The sequence below is a fragment of the Salarias fasciatus genome, chromosome 8 (assembly GCF_902148845.1).
Source record: "Salarias fasciatus chromosome 8, fSalaFa1.1, whole genome shotgun sequence".
In the NCBI taxonomy this organism is placed as follows: Eukaryota; Metazoa; Chordata; class Actinopteri; order Blenniiformes; family Blenniidae; genus Salarias; species Salarias fasciatus.
In genome coordinates this window covers 4,076,052-4,078,933 of record NC_043752.1, presented here as the reverse complement: position 1 = coordinate 4,078,933, position 2,882 = coordinate 4,076,052, and positions in this window count along the sequence as shown.

The following is a 2,882-nucleotide window of genomic DNA, read 5'->3' as shown; positions in this document are numbered from 1 at the left end:
AAATTGAACAGGTCGCCTCACCTGCTGAGCAGGTGATGAACCTCATTCCTCTTTCAGCCATTGCAATTACAAATTCCGGTTCAACCGGTTCATTGTTTTCTGCTCAATTGTCACATTGATTCCACAGGCACCAATTAAACAGTCTTTATCCTTTCCAACCAAAAGCTATACATATATATATATATCTTTCTGCCAGCTGCAGTTGTTATGTTCCTTTTCAGAAGTCCCAAAATCAGGTCTGTGTCCAAATCTCTGTCAAGTATGTTTTGCTTTTCTCAAAGTATATTAGGACAATATTTTTGTAAGTGTTTACATGACCACAGGCAGTGGATTAATACGGAGCCCCTAAAGGGACATGCAAACAATAAAATTAAAAAAAACATTTCAGGTGCTCACCTGAAACTTTCACGTGTGCACCTGAAATGTTTCACGTGCACACCTGAAAGTGTCCTTCATTTTGACTTGGGACTTCATTATAAAGAAATTGCTGCTTTGCTTGCAAGTCGCCATGGTCATGTAGTGTCCGAGACAGGGCCGGCTCTAGGCATAGGCGAACGAGGCGGCAGCCTAGGGCGCTGAGTACGGGGGCGTGACTGTACCACATTCAGTACAGATTAAAAAGCAAAAGAATGAAAAATAAAATAACTCCCTTACAGAATATCCAATAAAATCCCCCCCCATTGTGGGATTAATAAAGGATATTTTAACTTTCATTAACTCTGCTGGTTCCATCCTGCCATGGAGAACACATTTACAGTGCGCAAAGACGCTGCGGAGCGCAGCTTCAGACCCAGCGGGGGAAACGCTGCTGTTCAGCCACGAAAAGATGTGACTTTATTTTGGCCTGTGCAGTTTCACACAATATTTCATTGGCCGATAGAGTTACTTTTGATGCACCGGCGGCACGAGAGGACCCGATGTGGGAACCAGCATGCTGGACGGAGGAGACAGGACCTGAAGAACCGCTACTGAAATGTAAAGAAACTCTGAAGTTTAGCAAATGATTTTTTTAATCAGTGATGTGAAGCCAGCAGCCTAGAAAATAACATACTCCTATTAGCTAAGGGAGATTAAATACAGACAGAGGACGTTTCGTCAAACATTTTATTAAGACTGCTGTGAATTGTCTTTAATTTAAGCAGCACCGGCAGCAGGTGGCAATCGCAGCCCTTTGTGGCCTGTCCCGGGTCCCGTTCAGTCCTGTGTCCTGTTCGGTCCGGGGTCCTGCTCGGCACCGGGTCCGGTGCCAGGTGTGTGTGTCTCGGTGGGACCGTCCCCGCTGTGGGGAGGAGACCGGGCCGCGGTGCCGCTGTTGTCTGACTCTGAGACATAATTAAGCGAAACAATAAAAATTATGAGCTGTATAACATGAGTCAGCCTCATTATTTGTAATATCAGGGTTAAATTAATGGATCTACAATCTGTTCAGATCTCAGCCGGTGTCCGTTCCTCCAGGAGACGCTATTCACCGCCGCTGTGAACTCCAGACTGCGTTTTTCTATTCCCCTTTAATTCCATTTAATTATTCTTCCAAAGAACTCATCCTGATGTACCTCCACCTCGGACCTGAGAGGATCGATTTCCAGCTCCGAAAAAGTTCTTTATCGCCAAAATCGCTCCTTTTCCGTGTTTGACCTCAGTGGGCACGGTTTCAGATCTATGCATATTTCAGGCCGTAGCGATCAAATTCAGCCGCTGCATTTATCAACACCCGATCACTCAAACACTGAGATCAGTGAGGTACGGAAGTTTCATTATTGCCACACAAGGCCCGTCGTATGATGAGCTCATAACTCAGATATGCACCCGTTTGAAAGATCGTTTGATAAATGGGCCTAGATGACCATGATGACTTGCAAGCAAAGCAGCAGCTTCTTTATTATGAAGTCCCAAGTCAAAATACACGTGCACCAACTCCTGTACTGTCATTCTGAGGAGAAGAAAACTTTCACGTGCGCACGTGAAAGTTTTAAAAAAAAAATTTAAACGGGACCACCTTAGTTTGAGTACAGATAGTTTTCCTTTTGGCACAACGTCAAATATCCTCTCGTGTGGGCTCATCCACAGGCAGACAATTCTGTCATACGCTGTGCATCAGTCGGTGAGACGTCACGCACTGTTATAAAACAAGTTGAGAAACCCATCCCCTGACTGCTGCTCTGATCAAGCTGCTATGATGTTTCTGCACTGTATGATATTTTCTCACATAGGTTATTGCATAACCATCTGGTCGCTGACAGGAGTAACAATCTTAAAACCTACTGAGAGGCTTTACAAAAAAGCTCTAAAAATACTTGACAAAAAACCACTTAACTATCACCATTGCAAAATTACATCAAAGTATAATCTGTTAGGTTTTGAAAACTTTATACAATTTAAAAATCTATGTCTAATTTATAAGACTTTACATGGCTTAGCTCCACCACCACTTAAAACCTTCATAAAACGCAGAAGCGCTTCAGTCACCACCAGAGCCGTAAGCAGAGGAGACTGTGAAGCGCCCATCAGGAAAACTGTTGTTGGTCGGAGTGTGCTGTCTTATAAAGGCAGTGCTCAGTGGAACAACTTGCCAGTAACAGTGAGGGAGGCCACAAGCTTTAAAAGTTTTAAAACCAAGCTAAAAGAATGGCTCAGATCAACACAAATTTGCGAACGTGAGTAATGAGTAATACTAATATGCACTTTAGAGATATGTGCAATGCAACATAGCACTTTAGGGCAATGTACAATAAAATAAAATATAACAAAGCACTTTAAGAATGTGTGCAATACAATAAAGCACTTTAGGGCAATGTGCAATGCAACAAAGCACTTTAAAGAGAAGTAATTTTAGTGAATATACCGTGTAATGATTTTTAAAGATTGTAATAACTGTAATTTGT